Here is a 23141-nt window from a genome sequence, read left to right as displayed (position 1 = left end):
TATTAGTGTGTTGATCATACCGACTTGACTTTTAAAGTATTAGTGTACATTTGTAATTTTTTTTCTTAACAAGTGGAGTTAACAACTGAGCTGTAGGAGGAAAGGGCTTTCGTTTTGTTTAGAACTGGCAAATAAGTTTCATTTTGCAAGCCAATTCTGGTTGACTTGATGGAAAGTCCTGTTATGAGGAAACAGGAGAGGCAGTGTTGCGGCCTGTCAAATATTTGTTATCCTGGGCTAAGTGCAACAAATATTTATTGAAAGCCTATTACAAGCCAAGTGCAGGCTTTTTGTTTGTGATTTCTTAAAGGCATCCTAAGAAGTGGCCCATATTGCTCTTCTCTCTGTCCTCTAGTCTTCATTTCATTATTATTTTTTTTTAATTTATTTTATTGATTTTTTTACAGAGAGGAAAGGAGAGGGATAGAGAGTTAGAAACATTGATGAGAGAGAAACATTGATTAGCTGCCTTCTGCACACCCCCTACTGGGGATGTGCCTGCAACCAAGGTACATGCCCCTGACCGGAATCGAACCTGGGACCCTTGAATCCGCAGGCCGACGCTCTATCCACTGAGCCAAACCGGCCAGGGCTTCATTTCATTATTTTTTTTTTAATATATTTTATTGATTTTTTACAGAGAGGAAGAGAGAGGGACAGAGAGTTAGAAACATCGATGAGAGAGAAACATCGATGAGCTGCCTACAGGGGATGTGCCCGCAACCAAGGTACATGCCCCTAACCGGAATCGAACCTGGGACCCTTGAGTCCGCAGGCCGACGCTCTATCCACCGAGCCAAACCGGTTTCGGCTCATTTCATTATTAATGAGTCCTCGCTGAATGCCACGGGTATGTGTGGGCATCTGAAGGAGCCAATGCAGGGCTCGCACACACTAACAAGGACAGGAATGGCCCATAATCAGAGCAATTATTTTTAAAAGGCGTAAGCATTGTGAGTAGTGTCAGGAAGGTCTGAGGTTTGTGAAATGCTCAACAAAAGGGATTTTTACAAGCTATGTTTGGATGCCCAAAAAGACCCATCAAGTAGAACTAGGATACATTTCTTGGGAGAGATATGTAATGCTAACAGATTATAAGAAAGAAATAATTACCCAGTTATTTCCCATTGTTTTCCGCTGTTTTGGGTGTTTCTCACAGGGTGGTACATCAGAATCACCTCGAGTGTTGGTTAGAATGTATATTCCCGGGTCCCATCTCAAATTTACGAAGCCTCAGTCCCTGAGAGAAGGCTGGGAATGTGCATTTTCACAAGCTCTGCCTCCTCCAAGAAATGCTGATAATATAAGAGAAATAAATAGGTTAAAGTATTTCCCCAAACTTCTTATTCAGAGTTCAGTCTTATAAAATGTGTTTCACTTCAGAAGTGGGCATACATGTTCTGTTTTTCCCAACACAATCATCCTCCAGGAATGTCAGTTATGCAATTACTGCTTTAAACAGTTTTTTCAACCATTTTCTTCTAAGCCAGTGACTCATTTCCCCTCCCCCCATCCACAAGTTCCAGTGCAGGTCACTTATTACTTTTTCTGGTGTCAAAGAAGGTTTCAGAACACAACCAAGATTATATTACCTCCTGAAATGGTCCTTAGATTATTTGCTGAATGAAACATTGATGGGTTGCCATTGTCCATTGTGCCATCAGAAATATAAAGCAATTTGGCACACTGCAGAGAGCCACTGCTACATCTCATCTGTCAAATGGCCAACAGCAATTATAAAGCACCATTAATTAGAACAAGCATCCCAATTTCAGAAAAGTTAAATGTGAAAAGATATGTATCTAAGAATAAAAAAATTCAGTAATTATGCTCTACTTGCATGTTGAACCCCATCCAAACTTTGGGATATATGCTGTCCCATGACAAGAGAGTTCAAGACTCTTACGTTCAAGGATTTAATAGTCACAATCCTGCCTACTCTGGTGTAACTTAATCTACTCGCCCATAATTTGGCAAGAGAAGAATTCGAATCCTCAGATTCCAGGCAGGGGTAGGAGTCAGTCACCGAGCTGGAGAGTGGCTTTGGCTAACAGTAGCCCCACCTCAATGTGCCATCTAGTTCTTCACGCCTCATGGCATGAGCAGTAGTCATCACACACTCAACCACAGTCTTCCCTGAAATGCATGGTAACTAAGTCGGGGATTTCCAAACATTGGCTACCTCTCTTATAAATACTACAGGGAAGGGTATAAAAAGTGAACTCAGGCTGACTTGGTTTCCATTCTGACGCTTACTGGATGTAAGGTCTTGGCTGAGTTTGCCTTGCTGGGCCTTCAATGTCCCCGTCGGTAAAATAGAGGTTGCCATAATTATTGCTACTAAGTAAGGTAATCTATGTAAAATGCTGAACAACATGTCTGGCACATACAGTAAATACACAATAAGTGGTGCACAAGAATGAATTTCAGATGGATCAAAGCTTTAAATGTAAGAGGTGAAATAATAAAAACAGTTGAAGATGACATGGAAGATTATTTTTATAATATAAGAATGGAGAAGGCTTTTCTACATATGATATATGTGAAGAAGGAGGAGGGGGAAAGCCCCAAATGAAAAGATTGATACATTTGACTACTTAAAAAATAAAAAACTTTTCTACATAGAAATAAAAAATATATATAAACAAAGTGAATGGGCAAATGACAAACTGGAAAAAAAGTAGTTGTATCATATAACACAAAGGGTTAGTTTCCTTAATATATAAAGATCTATAAATCAACAAGAAAAAGAAGCTTAACTAATTGACAGTTTTGCAAAGGATATATAAAAGAAATATAAATTGCTTTTGAATATATGAAAAGATGTTTAGTCTCTTTCATAAGAAATGAAGTGAGGCCCTGACTGGTTTGGCTCAGTGGATAGAGCATCGGCCTGCGGACTGAAGGGTCCCAGGTTCGATTCCAGTCGGGGGCATGTACCTTGGTTGTAGGCACATCCCCGGTGGGGGGTGCGCAGGAGGCAGCTGATCGATGTTTCTCTCTCATCGATGTTTCTGGCTCTCTGTCCCTCTCCCTTCCTCTCTGTAAGAAGATCAATAAAATATGTATTAAAAAAAAAAAAGAAATGAAGTGAGGAGAGAAGTCAAAACTACAGTCAGCTCTTTGGCTTCTGGACCCTTCCTCAATGCAGGGCCGTGTCCTCTTGCCAGGACCCTGGTGCACTGTCAAGGGCAGGATGTCCCTCATGCTGCCTCTTCACCTGGGCTCCCTCTCTTGCCTTCTTCTAGGAACCCCCAAGGAAGGAAAGGCTTGCCCCTCCACTGACCCCAGTATTTCCCCTGGCTTCCAGGTTTGAAGATTCTAGACTGGCTCCCTGAAGTGAGGACTGAGTGCTGATTAGGAAGGGTTAAAACATGTTTATATATATATATATATTATATATATATATAGTACTGCGTCCATAACCAGGAAGCAATAATCTGGAATATTCTGTGCCAGTCAAGCCACTGTGGAATAAAATGTTCTGTTCTTTGATAAAGGACAGTGTCCTGAAAGGAGGGCAGCCAGCAGGGTGACAGGTATTGCAACCAGGTCTTTCAGGAAATAGTTGAAGGAACTGAGGATGTTAGGGTTTGGGGAAAACTTACTAGAAGGAAACATAATTGTCCTCAAACCAGGTGAAGGGCTGTCTGTCCTAGGAGAGTGGGTCAGGCATACTGGGTGCCCCAACTGAAAGCAGAACTTGGGAGGGAGGGTACAAGTCCTGGAAGGAGATCTGTTGAACTTCGGAACAATCAGCTTGTTAAAAATGGAATGAGTGCCTTTAAGGCAGTGGTCGGCAAACAGCGGCTCGCAAGCCACATGCGGCTCTTTGACCTCTTGAGTGTGGCTCTTCCACAAAATACCACGGCCTGGGCGAGTCTATTTTGAAGAAGTGGCGTTAGAAAAAGTTTAAGTTTAAAAAATTTGGCTCTCAAAAGAAATTTCAATCGTCGATATTTGGCTCTGTTGACTAAGGAGTTTGCTGACCACTGCTTTAAGGGATGACCTTTCTGTAGCTGGACAAGCAAGTGGTGAGTGACAGACTTTGAGGGAGAAGCCCTTTCAGAGATGCCACCCTGGGCCAACCTAAGATATTCTCTCTCTCTCTCTCTCTCTCTCTCTCTCTCTCTCTCTCTCTCTGTTTCTCCCCCACCTCTCATATATCAATACCTGCCATCCTATATATTTACTAGATCTTGTTTATTGTCAGCCTCCCTCCTGGAGACGAAGGGCTGTCCCTGCTCTGTTTGTTGCTATATCTGTGGCTTAAGACCTGCTTAGATAGCCATTGCTGAATGAGTGATCGGGGATCCCTGTAGAAGGAAACCCTGCCTGGGACAGTTAGTAGGCCTGGTTATCTCTGGGTGCATTCCAGCTCAAGAATTTTAAGATTTTATAAGCCCTACGGAGTGTGTCCCGTGGCTCCTGACCTTTGCAGCTACCCGTGGCTGGAGAGGCATGTGACTGAGAGGACCATCAAGGCCATGTGTGCACATTCCTAAATCGGTGCAGGACGCACGTGGCCAGCGCAGAGCAGGGACTGATGGGTGGCTACTGGGGGTGAGGGGGAGAGGAAGACTTCAGTGAGGAGGGGTTTGAGACATGAGCTACAGGGGAGGGCATAGATTTTGGGTGGGAATCTCAGTCTTTGAGCAAGTTACTTAATGTGTCTGAGATTCCATTTCCTTATTTATAAAAACCTTGCATAATTGTTGTGAAAATGAAATTTGAATCACTAGGCCCAGGGCCAATCACCGAAGGTTGTTGTTCAGAAAGTGCTGGCTTCTCTTATGGCGACTGCTATTGTGCTATTTAGCTTGAGTTTTATTGAATGAGATTTTGTCAATAGAGATGTGTGAAAAGGGGTCACAAAGTAGAGAGCGGGGCCTCTACAAAGATGTATGTGCTGGAAAACAAAAATTACATCAGAGCACAGAGCTCAAAAGTGGGGGGTCTAAACTCAACTGTTTCCTTCCAGATCCTAGATCTTACTGAGTGACCTCTCTGTGCCTCAAAATTTCCTTTGTAGCCCCGACCAGTTTGGCTCAGTGGATAGAGCATCGGCCTGTAGACTGAAGGGTCCCAGGTTCGATTCCGGTCAAGGGCATGTACCTTGGTTGCGGGCACAACCCCAATAGGGGGTGTGCAGGAGGCAGCTGATCGATGTTTCTCTCTCATTGATGTTTCTAACTCTATCCCTCTCCCTTCTTCTCTGTAAAAATCAATAAAATATATTTTTAAAAAATTTCCTTTGTAAAGTGGGGCTAATAATACCTACGCTATAGGTTGTTGTGAGGATTAAATGAGTTAGCATGTGCCAGAGTGGTTCAAAACATATATATAAAATAACTCCTTTAATCTTCACATGACCCTTAAGATTTTTATAATCTTCATTTTACAAATGAGACCAAACAGGCAACTTGTTCAAGTCACACAGCAGAGCCAAGACTCCAAATGTGCAAGGCTCCAAAGCTTCCTTGGCCACTATTCTTTGTAGAACTCAATTATTAAAAACAACATTTAAAATATATATATATATTAGAGAGGGAGGGAGGAGAGAGAGAGAAAATCATCAATTAGAGAGAGAGGTACATCAATCAGTTGCACACACCCTGACTGGGGATTGAACTTCCTGGTGCATAGGACAATGCTCCACCAGCTAAACCACCCCAGCCAGGGTGTAAGTGTGTTTTTTGATAACCACTGGGGTTTCCTGTATCTGTATCATCAGGTTCTGTAGACAGGCGCCCAGGAATCACACAGCAACAAGGAGTGGCAAACTCAACTCCTCACCTCCGACACGCCTTTGCTCAAATGTCTCCTTGTCCACGAGGCCTGCTCTGACCTCCATGTTAAATGTTTGCAGCACCCTTACACTCACCTACCCCTGCTAGGTATCAAGTGTCCTGATTTGCCAGGAACTCAAGGGGTTCCTGGAATAGAGGGCTTTTTAGTTTTAAAGTAAGGATAGTCCCTGGAAAACATGAAGGAATTGGTCACCCTCCCTTGCTCAACCTACCTTATCTCTCTTCCCTGCAAAGCAGGAAGCTATCTAGGGACAAGGCGTTCCAAGATGAGGCAATAGCAGGTGCAAGGCCTTGAGGCCAACCGTGCTTGGTAAGTCAAAGTCAGAGCAAAAAGGCAAGTGCGGCTGGAGTGGGTAAATCAAAGTGTGGTGGGAAATTAAGATAGAGTTGGGGGAGGGGCAGGTCACATAGTACCTTGCAGTCCTCGTAATTCTATGTACTTTGGATTCTGTGTGCTTTGAGAATGGAAGCCACTGGAGGGTTTTGAGTAACATGATCAGACTTGCATTTTAAAAGTATCCCCGTGTTGAGAATAAACTGGGTGGTGGGGAGGCAGGGGCAGCATAAGGACAGAAGCAGGATGAACAGTTTGAAGGCTACTGCAGTCATCCAGGTTGACAGATAGTGACTTAAACCAGGATTATGGCCGTGGAAACAGTGAAAAGTGGTTAGACTCAGGATAGCTCCACAAGTAGAGCTGGTCGGACCTGCTGACCGATTGAATGTGGAGTATAAAAGAAAGAGAGGAGTCGCGGGAGGTTCTAAGGTTTCTGGCCTGAGCGATTGGTGGAATGGAGCTGCGGTTTTCTGAGATGGAGAAAACCTGACGAGGAGCAGGTTTAAGGGCACAAGTCAAGAGTTCGGTGTGGGAAGTATCGAGTGTGAGACGCCTATAGGAAACCAAGTGAAATGTTGAACAGGCAGCTTTAGATATATCAGTCCCAGGTTCTGCAGAGGAATCAGGGTGAGACATAAATCCAGAGTCATCACTGGTAACTTTTTCACCATGTGACTCAATGAGCACACCTGGGGAGTGTCGATAGGACTGGGCCTCGGGTCTCTCACTACTCAGCACTAGGGAAGAATAGGGGGAACCATCAAGAGAGACCCGTTGAGGGAGAGGAGCTGGGAGGAAGGGGTGTCTCAGAGAGCTGCGAAGGGTTCTCAGAAGGAGCCAGTGACATGCTGGCTTTGGCAGCGTGGTGGCCACTGATGACTGGTGGGAGCTTTTTTTATGGCGTTCTCAGGATGAAAGCCTGATTAGTTGGGTGGAAAAGAGAAAGGGCTAAATGCAATGTGGTATTCTGGACTGGATCAAACAGAAAAAGCACATTAATGGGGAAATTGGTAAAACCTGAATTAAGTCTGGTGTTCACTGAATGTACCAATGTTAGTTTCTTGGTCTTCACCAATATGCCATCTATCTAATAATAGAGGAATATGCAAATTGTCCAGGATGCCATCATAGTAACGGTAATGACCAGCAGGCTGCCTGGGGTGACAAGGCTGGCAGGGGTGTTAGTGAGGGACAACCACATGACTCAACAGCAGGCTGTGTGGGACAACCAGGCCAGCAGGGGTGTTAGTGAGGGACAACCAAATGACTGAACAGCAGGCTGCGTGGGGCAACCAGGCCAGTGGGGGGGCAGTTGGGGGTGATCAGGCCAGGGAGGGGGTTGAGGGAAACCAGGCCGGCAGGGGGGAGGGCAGTTGGGAGCAATCAGGCTGGCAGGCAGAGGCAGTTAGGGGTGATCAGGCAGGCAGGCAGGTGAGCAGTTAGGAGCCAGCAGTCCCGGATTGTGAGAGGGATGTCTGACTGCCCATTTAGGGGATCAGGCCTAAACTGGCAGTCGGACATCCCCCAAGGGGTCCCGGATTGGAAAAGGTGTAGGCTGGGCTGAGGGGATCCCGTGCTCCCGCCCCCCTGTGCACGAATTTCATTCACTGGGCCTCTAGTAGTAACATAAAATGTTAACATTAGGAATAAACAGGTGAGAGATGTATGGGAGCACCTGTTTATCTTTGCAACTTTTCTGTAAATCTAAAAGTATTCCAAAACAGAAAGGACAGAGAGAGGGAGGGACTGAGGGATGGAGAGAGAGAGGGAGAGAGAATAATTTGTCTGTGGGTGACTTTTGGGCTTTGCTGAAATTCTACCACTAAAACTTTCAGCTCTTTGAAAAGAGACATTTTTTTCCCTGCTCTAAAGCAAATACTCCTGTAGAAGATAATTCCTTAATCCCTTTAGTCACTTATACCTTAGTACTGTACTGTAAAAAGTTTATCCACTAGTTTTCTGAGAGCAACTGGGACAGGACAGGAGGAAGTCAGGGTTGCTTTTTTCATAATTTACTAGTAGACTAGGACTAGACTCCTTCAGTGAGATAGTTATGCCTGTTTAGTTTTGCTTTCAATCTTTACATTACACTAGAGTAAACTCATATCATTCTTAGTCCTGTTTATTTCCTTCCTCCCTTCCTTCCTTCCTTCCTTCCTTCCTTCCTTCCTTCCTTCCTTCCTTCCTTCCTTCCTTCCTTTCCTTCCTAAGGATTGTTTACAAAATGAGCAAAAATTGGGGCAGAAACTTGTTTTCTCCCTTGGTTACAAGTGCTTTTAGAAAGTTGCATTTTTACAACCTCTTTGCTCCTGGCAGTAACCCAAGGGTAATCCACTACAGAACCCATATCTGAAGCCCCCAGATAGCGTTGCCTAGCCAGAGGATGGTGGCAGGAATGGCTGTCACTCTAGAAATGACATGTTCTTGTCTTATCTGCCTCTTGCAGATTCTTGAACTTTTTGCTACCCCTGTTATTTAGAATGAGAATATTGGATTCCTGGGTGTAGGAGAGAAACCCATAACAAGGTGAGATCTTATATTTAAAGAAGCTGTGTTATGCATCTCTGCTTTCTGAGTCAAATACCTTATGTGGAACTTTATAATACAATTTTTATAAATAACTTATGAATGAAAGCAATAAATATATTTTGAACCAACTGTATTTTAAATAAGAAACTTCACAGTGTTACAACACAACAAAACTTTGACTTTTCAAGGATGAAATTATCCTTAAATCATTTTGTTTTAGTTCATCAAAGCAAAAACTTGAACTTCCATAGGCACAGGGAAATATAAGCTAGCCAATTAGTAACTGCAATTTCTACTAAACTTTAAAATACAACTAAATTCATTATTACATATAAAATCCTTAGCTCCAACGGGAAGCGGGCCTAAGCCAGCAGGCGGACATCCCCCAAGGGGTCCCAGACTGTGAGAGGTTGTGGGCCAGGCTGAGGGACGCCGGGCCTCTAGTTAGATATAAAATCCTTAGCTCCATAAAAATAAAATGGTTTTTATTTTTTTTTAAATCCAACCATAGTATTCTTTTCAAATTGATAATACTGTAATGGGTCTTTTTTGATCTTTGCACACCGAAGTTCTCAGCTTACTAGGCCTGTCCCTGCCTTCAGGCCAATTTATTGAAAAATGAGAATCTATCCAAGACCTCATTTAAAAGAAACACAAAACCTGTTATGTTGACTGGATGGTCATCCTTAAAAACAGTGCTAGTGGAACCAAAAATCCTTGTTTCATCTGTAATTTCAAATGCCACAATTTTACCTGGAAAGAAAAGTGAGTCCTTAGCTCGCCTTCACACACTGGTCTGGATAGTTGGGGAGGTGATATTTAAGCTGAGTCTGAGGTCAGGGCCAAGTTCCTGGGGGTAACTGTGTGGTCAGACAGGACCCCACACTCAGAAGGGCCAGTGCTTAGTTTAATACTCTGCTGTTACCATCTTGAAAGTCTTAATACTTTTTGAATAAGAGGTCCTGGTTTTCATTTTACCTGGGGTCCTACCAATGAGGTAGTCAGTTCCGCCCGGCACAGAGCAGTGCTTTGTGAAACACAGCGGTGCTCCTGTGGATGACGAGGAGCCAGTGCACAGAGCCGCAGATGGATGTACCAGGCAGAGGATCGGCAGCGCCAAGGTCTGCCCTGGGAACGGGCTTGGCGTGTGTGAGCTGGGCTGCCGTGCTGCACAATTCCGGGGTCATCGTTCCCCCTGGAGCCTGCCGAATGCCCTTCCTGGAGTGAAGCTGTGCCCGCCTGCACGTGGTGGCCCTGTGTGCGAGAAACAGAAAAGCAGCGTGACTAGATCAGAAATGGGAGAGTCAGGCAGGGGCCAGATCACATAGGGTCTCACAGACCATGAGGATGCGCTTGGATTTTATTGTGAGATGAGAGGGAGGCAGATGAGTGCCATGATCTGATTTACTTACAAGATGAATCCAGCTTCCGTGTGAAAAATGAATGGAGATGGTCAGAATGAAAGCAGGTAGATTTGTTAATAGTCCAGGTTAGTGATCGTGTCGCGATGGCTTAGACTTCAGTGGCAGCGGCAGAAAGTGAAGTGTGAACCTATTCAGTATGTATTTTAGAATCAGTAGTAGTATTTACGTCTGTTTCTGCTGGCAGTTACTAACCTGGTCTGTTCTATGTCATAGGAAGTCACTACATTCTCAAGGTCATCCAATGTGCCAGAGTTGGTGGAGTCCTGTCTGACTCACCTGTTTCGAGAGTACACACCTTCATAACAGATTTGAGTTTATTCAGTTTAGAGTATGAAGTCATGCTCACATGTGAAACAGGGAACCTGGCATTTGTGGATATATTTATTTTTGGTTATCAAAAGTCTCTGTCATATCAATAGGAAATGAAGCCATAAAAAATAAAACCATCTAAAGTACTTAAGACAAGAACCGCTGTATCATAATGACTGCGTTCCCATAGCAATCTCACAAGATATGCAAAAACCTGGGGTCACTTTGCAGTCAGCACTCGGCTATGGATTGACAATGAGCTCTTTGGTGGATGGTGGGAGTCTGCCTGTAGCTGGCAAGTCCTTCTAACAAGCAAAAACACTCACCAGTAGCAGGAGGCTGAAAGCTGCCATAGGATTCAGCTATCTTAAAGCACCCTGACGCACAACTGTCAAAGATTTAGGAATATAGAATACAAATCAAATTGATCACTTTAAAGACAAGCAACTCACTGTATGGTGCCAAGTCCAACCAAGATCAACCTCCTGACCGGCAGGCAGTCTAGAGAATAAGGTCACATTAATGGGATTTGTCCTTGACCCAGGTGTCCAGCATCTTCAGCAAATCAAGCTGTCTGCATTTCAAAATGCATGGAAGGGCCCAGCCACTTGCCACAGGTATTTGTTTAATTTATTAGTTTTATGAGAATTACTTAAGAATTTAGAAGTGTTTATTAAACAGGAAATTGATGTTTAAAAAGATATTCAAATGATTAAATTAATAAGTACAGTTTAAAATGACTAACCAGGTGGATAGACATTAATTTGCTAGATTTATAAATGGAATTTTAAAATGGATATATTTAATATAAAAGCTTAAGCACAAATTTTGAAGGTAATGAATATTAATTTTTAAAAACCGAATTAGCTTCTAAATAATAATTTCTGGGTAAAAAATCTTAATACATTTTTAAAATATTTTTTTTATACTACCACAGAGAAAGTCACAAGGAAATATCAAATCTATAAATGTGAATTCTTCTCAATAGTGAATTGCCAACAAAAGAGCATTTGAGGCTATGTGAGTAGGCAGTGAATGTGCAGTTTGGGAAAGAGAGTCAGAGGTTTAAAAAAATGACACAATATAAACTCTGACTTTTCGCCTTCTTTCCAGACTTGTTTCTCTGGTTGTCTACAGGCCTTCACCTAAACATCCTTTCACCACCTTCCACTTTGCATTTCAAAAACCTAGTTCATCACTTCTTTATCCCCACCTCTCTCCTCTAGGCCTCAGCCAAAATGCTTCCCTTCAGAATTAACATGTTTATTGCACCACAATCAGCCCAGTTCAACAGGCTGGAAACCTGGTCATTTTACCCTCTTTCCTTTCTCCCCTACCCTAAATCCATCATCCAGTCCTGCTGAGCCTTTCTCTGAAAAGCCCACTTCCCTCCGTCACCACCACAGTTTATGATTATGTCACCTTACACCAGCATTACTGCCCTAGCCTGTGGTCAGTCTCCCCTGCTGTGATTCATTCTACAGATAGCTACATCAGACTTTGCTTTCATCTCTTTTGTTTGCATAAGTCTTAAACAACTCCCCAATGTCTGTAAAATAAAATCCAACTCCCCTTGACACCTAAGGTCTTCTGCGAACTAGAAATCCTCATCTTAGCATCCTCTGTGTTATCTTGAAGCCACTCTGTTATCAAGCTGATTTGTTGGCCATGTTCTCCACGTATGACACTGTGCCCACATGCACCTATATCTTTGCATAGCCCGTTGCCTGTATATGGAAGGCAGGATCCCTCGTTTCTGACCCCTTGAGTCTGGTTTCCTCCTCTCCTTGCAAATCCTGTTAGCACTCACCTATCCCCAGGCTTTATAATAGATCTCCTTTGGCTAGATTCAATGCTATATACAATACACAGTCTCTTTAGCATCTGTATACATTTCCATAATTAATTTCCATGTGTTTATATTACTCTGTAACAATGTCTTCAGTTTTAGACATGTATTATTTCCTTAAAGAGACTATGGAAATTCTTCAGGGGAGGAATTTTACCAGCCTTGTCAACCACAAAAGAAATAGTTTATGTAGAAGTACTTTGTAAACTACCAAGTTTTTATTCAAATACTGTGTTGGAATAGCACTGGTGTGGCTGAAAAGCCAAGGATTTGGACTTAGAAGTTTGACTTGGAAGAGCTAAGTTCCCTTACTAATTCTATCTTTTACCAGTTATATTTTTATAAGCAAAATTTAATCCTCCCTGAGTTCCAGTAGCCTCACCAGTAAAATGGCCTTAAGATGCCTTATAGGATCTAGAGGGGGTTTTGAAAAGCAATGAAATTGACATAAATAAAAACTTTTTACAAACTTTAAAGCATCATATAAGTGTATATTGTCCAGTAATGACAAGGTAAGCACTGGGCTAATAAATGTTGACATAATGACCAATACATGTTGCCTTAGTGATTCAAAAAGATTATAAGATGGAGAGTACATACCACTGTGGCATAAGCAGCATCACTTCATAGATGGCATTTCATAGCCAACGCAAGTCGCTTTAGTGATTCACACACACTGAATGTCCCTTACTTATTTATAGAAGTAAATAGGACTTCAGTTTTAAAAAACCTCATATAAAAATAGTATTTTTTAGAGTAATTTACTATGTTTATTTAATTATGAGGGGCTTCTGAAAGGGTAAACACTGTCTTAGGTCCTGGTAAAGATAGTTAAAGTCCTTTTTGTCAGGGATCTTCCATTCCAATGGTGGCTTAGACATATGCAAACAAAATGACGACAGATTATAATAAATGCTATGAAGATAGTAGGAGTGTGGGCTGGGGTGAGAGCACACTAGAGATGGCACATTCAGGAAAGACATCAAGGCCGAGATGACATTTAAGCTGAGGTTGGAGGAGGAAGAGCCACAGAAAGCCCAGGAAAAAGCATGCCAGCCTGAGAGGAGTGAGGGCATACGCCCTGAGGCAGGAAAGGGCTGGCTGTGATAAGGGGCCTGTGTGGTTGGAGCCTAGTGATTAAAGAGCAGGCTGGAGCCAGATCATGCAAAGCCTGGCAGGCCTTGGGGAGAAGTTTGGATTTTATTCTATGTTGAAATGGGGCTAAATGGGCTTACATATTATTGAGATTATAATTATACTTTAAAAAATCAGTGTTACCATAATATAGTATCTTGGGTCACTTCACAAAGCTTAGCATGATTTAGTTCAAAATCTAAATTTAAAAGAAAAGAACTCGGTGTTTTTAAATTTGGGCATCCTCCACAGGGGTGGGGTGCATGAGGAGGAGCTGTAACAGTAGGTTCTACCTGCTGCTGTTCTTACCTTCAAATGCAAGCTCTCTCATCAGTTGTCAAGAGGGCAGACAGGCCCTAGCCAGTTTGCCTCAGTGAATAGAGTGTCGGCCTGCGAACTGAAAGGTCACATGTTCGATTCCGGTCAAGGGCACATGCCCGGGTTGTGGGCTCGATCCCCAGTGGAGGGTTTGAAGGAGGCAGCCAATCAGTGATTCTCTCTCATCATTGATGTTTCTCCCTTTCTCTCTCCCTCTTCCTTCCTCTCTGAAATCAATAAAAATATATTTTAAAAAAAAAAAAAAGAGGGCAGACAGGACACCTTCAGGTATCCTTTAAATAGGTTCTCAAGACATAAGGAAGAAGGAGACTGTTGATGTGCTGATATGAAGGGATCCCAAAAATAAGTTGAGAGGAAAAACGCTTGCACACAATGAAGGCGTGCTATCAGGACTCACATATGCATAAGAAACTGGTAACATGAGTCACACCTAGGAGTAGCTGGGGAATAGGGAGGGACAGAATTCCTGCTGTCTACTTTTTAATATTGTTTTAATATTTTAAACAACGCTAATGTATTACCTATTCAAAAAAATTAAAATCCAATTTTTTCAGTATAGATCCTTATCTTAAAGGAAATGGACAATATTCCAGAATTGGAGAGAAGGAACTTGTATTGCTGGGTAAACCTAAAGTTATTCCATATAATTAAAAGGAGGTTTAAGATTAAGATCTATGTTGTCCAATGAGCCAGATGTCTATTTAACTTTAAATGAACTTAAATAAATCAAATTTAACATTCAGTTCACTAGCCACATTTCAAGTACCATATTTTCCGGTGTATAAGACGACTTTTTAACCCAGGAAAACCTTATACGCCCAGTCGTCTTATACGTCGGAAAATACGCCATTAGCGTCAATAGCCATTAGCTGTATGTGACTAATGGCTACCTATTGGACAACACAGATATAGAACATTTCCCCATCACAGAAAGTCCTACCGGACAGCCTGCTAGAGTCTTCTGCAGAATAGAACCAGGGTTATGAACTAGTTTAAAACTTAGCTGAGCCCTGGCCAATGTTTCTCAGTAGCTAGAGCATTGGCCCTAGCACCAAAGGGTCTCAGGTTTGATTCCGGGTCAAGGGCACGTACCTGGGTTGCAGGTTCACTACCTGCCCCAGTCGGGGTGTGTGCAGGAAGCAACCAGTAGATGTGTCTCTCTCACATGGTTGTTTCTCTCCCTCCCTCTCTTCCTCTTTCCCTCCCTCCCTCTCACCCTCTTTCTCTCTCCCTTCCACTCTCTCTGAAAAGCAATGGGGAAAAAATATCCTCGGTGAGGATTAACAACAACAACAAAGTTTAGCTGATCAATACATAGAGACTCGGGAGTACAAAAATTCAAATATTCCAAAACTAATTTTTCCAAAATGACTCACTAGAATGGCACTTTGAGGTGCAATCAAAACTGCGAACATTACATTTCTAAGGCAGTTAAGGATGTGATTTTGTCACTACAAAAAAATAGTTTGCACTAGTATAGACACTGGCAGTTATGGACTAAGAGTTAACAATTATTCTTCTAAATGTAAACTTAAATTAAGTAAAACTAACATACTTGATATTTCCTGAATTTGATATTCTGTACCAATTCAGTGAGTCAAATAGTACTAACATGATAATATGAGTCAAATAGTACTTTCAGCTTCTCATTAAGTATAAGTAATGAGGTTCAATTATATTCAACTTCTTTAGTACAATTTGCCAACTTTTTCATTTTGGCTATCATTATGAACTCAGCTTCTTTACATATTAATACATTTCAACTAACCATAGTCATTATTTTCCTTTTGATACTCAAATTGACAGAATTTAGCCAATGGGTTTTCCCTTAAACTGGCTTCTGTGTTCTTCCATGCAAAAGCATTACTTTTGGAAAAAAGTATTGCTTTCTGGCCCAGTAAAATATCCTAAGATTCACCTGTACCTTCCCAGACCCAGATGTGAATCAACCATTTTTCTAAGGTATATTGTTTCCTTTAAGAGAAAAATAGTATTTGGCTCCATAATTTAGGCATTAGGTGTGCATATAATCAGGTTCATGGAGTAATATTGTTCCTTAGCCATTTCATTGAACAGAGCTAGAAAAGACATATTTTATTAAATGATATTAGTTTATATTATTATTTCCAACTTAGTTCTCACACTACAGTATGGTTCTTCAATTTTTTAATTCTTCATCTAAATTATATTTCCCTTTTTATAACTCAATGAAACACTCAATTATCACACTAAATAAAAATGTTTAATTCTTAACACAGCATACTATGACATTTCTTTGATCTGATAATAAAAGCATAAAATATTACTACAAATATTAATACTAATAGTGAAATTGCTTTTTTCTCTTAGAATGCATCTCGCTAAGACTGTCCAGTCAACTAATTTGCTACTTGTAATAAATCTTCATTTTGCAGCTTATCTAATACTTACAAGCATATGGTTCACTCCTCCTGTCTTCGTCCATGTGAGGCATCAGCAGAGAGACAACTGGACCTTCTGATTTTTGGATGTAGTGTCTTTCAGCTCCTCACTTTTACCTTCTGAGAAATCAGGACTTTGTTTTTCAAATGCAAATTACTCATCAATAGTTAAATGGCCAATAAGCTATCTTCACATGATCCTTTAAAAATGGCCGAAACCGGTTTGGCTCAGTGGATAGAGTGTCGGCCTGCAGACTGAAAGGTCCCAGGTTCGATTCCGGTCAAGGGCGTGTACCTTGGTTGCGGGCACATCCCCAGTAGGGAATGTGCAAGAGGCAGCTGATGGATGATTCTCTCTCATGGAACGAAATGGACAACGGTCAAAATTATTAGTGAAAAGAAAATGGTATTACTGGGTAAACCTTAAGTAATTCTAATAGATTAAAAAAAAAAAAATCTAGACAATAGCCCTGGCTAGGTAGCTCAGTTGGTTGGAGCATCATCCCCATAAGCCAAGGTTGGGGGTTCAATCTCCAGTCAGGGCACATACAAGAAACAACCATTGAATGTGTGGACAAGTGAAACAACAAGTCAATGTTTCTCTCTCTTTCTCTCTTCTCTCTCTCTCTCTCTCTAATCAATAAATAAAAATTTTAAAAAATTTAGACTAAGTGGGGGAGGGCGGGAAGAGATTAACCAAAAAATTTACGTGAATATGCAAAACCCATGGACACAGACAATAGTGAGGTGAAGGGGTGGAGAGGTGGAAGGGGCCAATACGGGCGGGGGGTGGAGGGGAGAGGTGGGTAGGGGACATCTGCAATACTTTCAACAATAAAGATAAATTTAAAAAACTCTAGACTATATAACTCTAGATTTCCCAAGTCAGAGACACATCGGACAGGTACTTAAACATATAATTTTGTCACTAAAACCACTCAACGTGCACTTGTGAGGACAGAGGGCAGTTATCTGCCATTTAGCATACATACAGTTTCTTGCTGAACCAGAACTGATTTCCCTCATGTAATCTAGCAGGTAGGTCACGTACGCCTCACGCGAGCTGCTGCAGTGCTCCATGGGGCCTAACCCAGAGGAGGGGGCGCATCCCCGAGGGCATTGCGAGGGGTGTGCACCCGGGGCCCAGCTGTGTGCTGACCTTCTCCGGAGCAGCTTGCTAAATGGTGGCTGTTATTAAATTAGGAAACTCAGCCTGATTGCTCCTCTCATGCCCCCAGTCCCAAACACCCAAAGGTGAGTTCAGTACACCTGGCCTTTGTACCCAGAGCACCTCCTACTATACCACTGATATTGTGTGTAATTGTTGGTAATCATGTCTGTCACCCCATTAGACTGTACTTCATGTCATATTTTATCATTATAGAGGTCTCTGGAAAGTTTACCCCTTCAGTTGGGAGTTGCAATATTCTCTCATTTTTCACATTAGATAGGCCTCTTAATGTTAAACTTAAATACCTCATGAAACCAGACAACTCTGATTTAGCCTACATAATAAGGTATATTATTTAAGGTATATCCTAAAGAGAAGTAACTTAAAATTTGTTTGTAAGTTATTTATAAATCTCTACATTTATTCTAGAAAACTTTGCAATCCATTCACTAAAATTAAAAAATAAAACCCCACACATAGAAGTGAATTGAACAGCTTATAAAATTTATTCTATTTACCTTAAATGTATTGTTATTCTTTATACTTATGTACTTATTTGTGCCTTAGGTGCCATGGTCCTAGAGTATAATACATTTCAAAGTTCTCACACTGACCCCTCCTACATTTTTCACACCCTAGAAAGGCAATTGATTTAAATTAGGCTTTTCTGCCCTGGCCAGTGTGGCTCTGTTGGTTGAGTGTTGTCCCGTGCACCAAAAGGTTGCCGGTTCTATTCCAGGTCAGAGCACATGCCTGGGTTGCAGGCTTCATCCCCAGTAGGGGGCATGTAGGAGGCAGCTGATCTATGTCTCTCTCTCTCTCTCTCTCTCTCTCTCTCTCTCTCTCTCTATGTCTCTCTCTAAAACAGGGGTCCTCAAACTTTTTAAACAGGGGGCCAGTTCACTGTCCCTCAGACTGTTGGAGGGCCGGACTATAGTTTAAAAACAACTATGAACAAATTCCTACGCACACTGCACATATCTTATTTTGAAGTGAAAAAAACAAAACGGCAAAAACACCCGCATGTGGCCCGCGGGCTGTAGTTTGAGGACGCCTGCTCTAAAAGATCAATAAAAATATTTTAAATTAGTTTTTTTTCTTTTTTTTGTTATTCATCTAATATTTGCATTCTCTCAATGTAGCCATTGTATTTTTCTGTCCCCCAAGTTAGTTTAGGGCAGTAACTGGTATTTTTTTTTTTTTAACGGCTGTCTGTGTAGTATCTGTTTAGTACTTCTGCCATGAATTTGAATTTACTATCTGCCAAATCGATGTGCAGTTATATTTACAGAAATGAGTTATCCAATAAATGGTAGCACACTGCACATGAAGTAATGTCAGTTTACATATAGTTTCCTATTCAGGTCTCACAATAATTCTATTAGGTAAGTAGTGGTATGCCTGTTATAGTATTCCTGTATAGTACCTATAGTATACCCTATTGTTATTGTAACAAACATACACAGATGGCTATGACATTGGAAGAGCACTTTATGCCCTGGCAGGGTAGCTCAGTTGGTTGGAGCGATGTCCCAACATGCCAAGGTTGCGGGTTTGATCCTGGTCAGGGCACATACAAGAAGCAACCAATGAATGCATAAGTAAGTGGAACAACAAATTCATGTTTCTTTCTCCTTCTCTTTAAAATCAATTTAAAAAATTTTTTTTTTAAAAGAGCACTTTGTAAGAAACCTAAGTGTTCTAAGATTTCTCTGAGTTTTTTATTCTCTTCTACAACAAAGCCTTTAATTACCCTTTTCTTCCAATATTGTTTCTGTGTTTATGATCCTAAGTAGGTTTCTGCTTCAAGATCTTACTTGGCAGTCATTTTCTCAGAACTGTTATGTTACATCATCTGACATACAATGTCAGAACCGATCTAAAACTCTTTTATAAATTCCTTTCTTTGTTCCTGGTTGGTAGGAGGAAAATATGTTTGTAATACATATGGAAGAAAACATAACATCTGAAGGGGACCCTTATTATAGGAAACCCTTCTGATCATGGCATGACAATTTACAAGTTTGTATAGGTGTTGTGTTCCTCACCAACCCACAAATCTAATGAAGCAAATAGCTATTCTTCTCAAGCACGGTGTAGATTGGATCATGAACATTATCTAATATTTTTCTATGTTAAGGATCTACATAAAGTGTATCCTTTCAGATGGGAGGAGACCGCTATATTCTCTTACTATTCATCTCAAATATCTCAATAATACCTAAGATCTCATAAGCCCAGTCAACTTTGTTATACATTACATGAAACACTACAGTCTGGATATATTCTGAATATAGCCTGAAAATTACTTATAAACCTCTAGTGAAGTTCAAACGAACAAGTTCTCTAGATAATTCTACCTTTTATTTGCTAAAACAAGTTAATTGAATGTTGTTGATGTCATTAAACATTCTTAGGCACTGACAGTGAGATGCTGCACATATAAAGACACTAGAGGCCTGGTGCATGAATTTGTGCATGGGTGGGGTCCGGCTGACCTGCCCCGATTGGGGCCGATCCGGCCAGGGTGGGGGCTGCGGGAGGTCAGCGGGCTGGCACCGCCCCAGATCTGGGTTGGGGGGGGCAACAGAGGGCGGGGCCTACTGGGGGAAGAGGCCCCGCCCCCGATCAGGGTGGGGGAGGGCTGATCGGGGCTGCAGTGCACGTCATAGCGACCGGTTGTTCTGGTTGTTCCAGTGTTCCGGTCGCTTGGCTTTTATATATATATATAATTCTGTCCTACAGCTTCGTGATCTAAAATTAGATGTACACAGGCAAACCAGATAAACACAGACAGCACATTTTTTAAGACCAAAAAGAAACGAGAAAAATGAGAGTAGTCAATCAAAAAGCCAAAGGGAATAGACAAATATTACATCTTCTGACTTTTATTTGTAATCTTAACTACCTCTATCAGAAGTTATCATACTGCTAAGGTCAAAGAGGGAGGCTGTCTGATGGACCCTGAAGGCTGACAGAACGTTAATGGTTTCACCACTGCATGGTGTCCTCGGCTTTGGAGGTCCAGAAACTCCTTTTATCCAGCAGTCCTTGTCTGTCCCTCCTTGCCCGACTCTGGGTACTAGAAACCTATTACCTCCAAGCACATCACTGAAAATGAGTGCCCAGCCAGTATGTTAGGAAATACTCCCTCCAGGAGCCTGTGGGGTTTAGCAGTAGTACAGGGCAGCAGGCTGCCCGGCGGCCTGGACTTATACACAGCTCTAGGTGCCCAGGTGAACTTCAGGTTGAGATCTCCGATTAAGCCCCATCCTTGTGTGGTCAGTACGTAATAAGCCTGACTGGCCTTCTCCCTCCGGTTAAAAAACAAACAAACCAAAAAAACCCCTCCAATGTGCCAGGCTTTATGATCGGTAGTAGAAATACAGATAAATAGAACATTGGCTCTATTTTAGAGCTTACGAGTTATTTCATAAGCAGACTATTTTAAAACAATGTGGTAAATGTAGAGGCAGAGGGGTGGTCAGGATAAAGCCCAATCGAGTGGTCAGGGAGGGTGACAAGAAGGCTGGGAATAGTCTGAAAGCTGGGCAGAACCAGGAGACTTGTAGTCCAGAAGCCAAGAGAGTGTATTAAAAAAAAAAAAAAAGAGAGAGAAAAACAGGGTCAGATTCTACAGATGTCAAACAAAATTAACCAGAAGAAAGTGCATTGGATTTGTCAGACAGAAGAGGAAATATTGACGACTGTTGAGAAGGCAGTCTGAGTGGAGGTGGGAGAAATTGTATCATAGAGGGGTTGAGGAATTAAGGGGAGACAAGAAGTGGAAATAAAAAGTTTGGCTTTGAAAAAGAGAGTAAATCAGAGAATATGTGATTAAGGGAGAGTTTGTTTTTTTGTTTGATTTTTTTATCAGAAAGGTTCCTGAGAGAAATGAGCTTGGTGGAGATAACGAGAAAGAGGTGACTTGCTTCATGGACCAACGGAACAGGTTCTTGGTTCGTTTCAGATCCCACTCCAATTTCCTCCTGAGATGAGCTCTGACTCCCTCTCCTGAGTCAACTAGCTCCCTCTCCTCAGGGACGGGCTTTGCTTCTAGTCTTCCCTGTACGTACTCAACTGTACCTCCCTCAAATATGACAAGGACATGCCCGGCATGCCAACAACTACAGATGCCTAAGAATCCTGATGACCACTTTCCTTCTCAAAGTATTTACTAATCTACAAAGAACTGGTATAACTTTCCAGTGACTAGAATACTTCTACCATTCAGGGCTTTCATTTCCTGCGTCAAGGTGCCCTGGAAGCTCAGCTAATTAATTGGACTTATTAATCGGGAAGTTGCTGGTTCAAAATGGATTCATAACAAAGAGAAGTCTTTTGAGAGTTATTTAATGCAAGCTCTAGTGAAACCTGAGTAGGAAGTCCTTTCTAATGACGGAGAGTGCTCAAACCCTCCCTAGATAGTGCTGGCCAAACTCTTGTTCTCTTGACAAAATTTTCTAGACTCCAAGCAGACCATTTTTTTTTTTCCACCTTTGGTATTTATAATCATGTTTTAGTGAGGTCCACCAGAAAATGTACCCTCATCTTCCTGTACCAGAAGTACACTGAGTGGCCAGATTATTATGATCTCTGAACTATTATAATTTGGCCACCAGTGTATATCTTATATAATAAAAGGCTAATATGCAAATTGTCCCCTCGACCACGAGTTTGACCAGCAGGCAGGCCAGCCAACTGCCCATGTCCCTCCCCTGGCCAGGCTGGCCGGACCCCACCCATGCACGAATTCATGCACCGGGCCTCTAACACACACACACACACACACACACACACACACACACACACACACTGAATGGCCAGATTATTATGCGTTCAGAGATCATAATAATCTGGCCACTCAGTGTATATGTAAAATCCCCAGGATAGATAATCCTGGTAATTATGCATGGTTTGGGTAGTTTAGACTTGGTGTAGTTTAATTTACAAGTTATTGGGGTGATCTTCCTTCACTGCTTTATTGAGTACAGCTCTTTTTTTATCCCTCTTTGATTTTATATATTGTCCCTGTCCAGTGATTTCATTGAAATACTAAAATAAAGTCATGTTGTCTTTTAAAGTACAATAATGGAACTTTCACCCTCTTTTTAAAGAAAACAAATTTAGAATCTAATAGAAAACTGTCATAGATAAAATGCTGGGATTGGATGTTTACTGTACTGAATTCAATGCCATAATCTATGACTACCAGAGGAACTCATCATAACCCTCTTGAGGACAGGAATTTGTTTTTTGTCTGCCATCCATCTTCCTTACTTACGAAAATAGTACTCTCCCCTTGATAGGCACTCTATATATTGGTGGATCGATTTTAACCAGAGTTCTAATAGATGGAGTGTGATGTACCATTTAGGAATAGATGTGTCTTCTTAAGGCACAGTCCTAAGTTTTTTTGCTCTTTTGCCTAATAAAGCACATGAAGCAACATGTTTTTCAGAAATACCATCTTTCTTCCTACCAAGATAGGGGTGAAAGAGCACTTACGTGGGCCTCCGCTGGCTTACATGTTTAATTAAATGACAATGCAGCACCCGGTGCATACCTGCCAATACGTTTGGCATGCACTGAAGTTGACTGAAATGAAGAATGCACTGGGCAATCATTTGAGGCCGTTCGCTTAACAGTAAAATAAAAATGATTACTACTTGCTCCACGTCCCACACAAGATTGCTGTGGGGAACAGATGGTCGAATGTTGATGCAAGTCCTTGGAAAACTATTAAATACATTAGTAGTTTAAAGTGGGGAATTTGTGTGTTGATACAGTCACTGGCATTCTCCGTGGCTCATAACTCA

The 23141-nt window shown here is 41.7% G+C and overlaps 1 long non-coding RNA gene across 1 annotated transcript; it reads right to left on the bottom strand.

Moving 5' to 3' along the window:
• Window positions 1-1119: 1119 nt before the first annotated feature.
• Window positions 1120-16277, bottom strand: LOC129147256 (uncharacterized). The gene is made up of 3 exons (XR_008554631.1): window positions 16162-16277; window positions 9655-9930; window positions 1120-1295 (listed from the first exon to the last, which is right to left on the bottom strand). It is a non-coding gene; the product is annotated as an uncharacterized LOC129147256 (long non-coding RNA).
• Window positions 16278-23141: the final 6864 nt, after the last annotated feature.

The sequence above is a fragment of the Eptesicus fuscus genome, chromosome 19 (assembly GCF_027574615.1).
Source record: "Eptesicus fuscus isolate TK198812 chromosome 19, DD_ASM_mEF_20220401, whole genome shotgun sequence".
In the NCBI taxonomy this organism is placed as follows: domain Eukaryota; kingdom Metazoa; phylum Chordata; class Mammalia; order Chiroptera; family Vespertilionidae; genus Eptesicus; species Eptesicus fuscus.
Note: the sequence above shows the minus strand (reverse complement) of the source record. Positions and strands in the feature narration are given on the sequence as shown.